We start from the raw sequence: 879 nt of genomic DNA, 5'->3' as shown, positions 1-879 counted from the left end.
GAATTCTATCAAACTTTTGATCAGCATTTCGTGGCTGGGACGAAAAACAGTCGACGGGTGGTACATTTACCCCCTGAAGTCACTAAATAATGCTGAGTTAATGAATACATTAACAGTTCGTACTGAGTTGACACTCCCAAGAATAAACCATTGTTTTGATGTGTTATGTCACAAATATAAGATCTATTAGGCTTCAATTAACTGACACATTTTCTGATTTCGAGAACAGATATGCTGCCAAAAAAAAATCCATGGCGGCCCTGTCGAATACGCAGACTATATGCTGTTCCAATATGCCGGGGTATTCAGTATGTTGAATGCGACTGTCCCTATGTTGTTACTAACCTAACTTCTCCCATGTCGTAAACTGTACCACACCAAGAGACCGGGAAAGGAGACTTAGTAACAGGCACATTATGACGGCCATGTTGGTACTGCGAAGACTTGAAACCTGAAACACGCAAAGCGTAAATAAATAGATTAGCATCTGTAAAGTGTGTATATAAGTCTATATATTTCGAAGGCGAGATTCAGTGTAGGTTAATATCCAGGAAATCATAAAGACATAAGAGTCAACGCCAGTATTTCACTTATTTAGACTCAAGAGATCTACCTGCCACAAATTAAAACAATAAAACAGACAAGAGGCAAATTAAAATCAACTTCTAATGATATAAAGACAAAAACGCATGGGATATCGCTTCCATCCAAGACAACATGAAGATTATAGTAATATCAAAGAGATGAAATATACCAAAGACCTTCAAACGACAGCACAGAATGGGAGAAGTGAAGAAGGGGACTTGCCTCGGCCCGTCTCTGCCTCGTAAGTGAGCGTCGAGGGCGAGCGAGAGACTGAGGCCGCTGTCACTTGGCCCC

Source organism: Penaeus monodon, chromosome 28 (assembly GCF_015228065.2).
Source record: "Penaeus monodon isolate SGIC_2016 chromosome 28, NSTDA_Pmon_1, whole genome shotgun sequence".
In the NCBI taxonomy this organism is placed as follows: domain Eukaryota; kingdom Metazoa; phylum Arthropoda; class Malacostraca; order Decapoda; family Penaeidae; genus Penaeus; species Penaeus monodon.
This window is presented reverse-complemented; position numbering follows the sequence as displayed.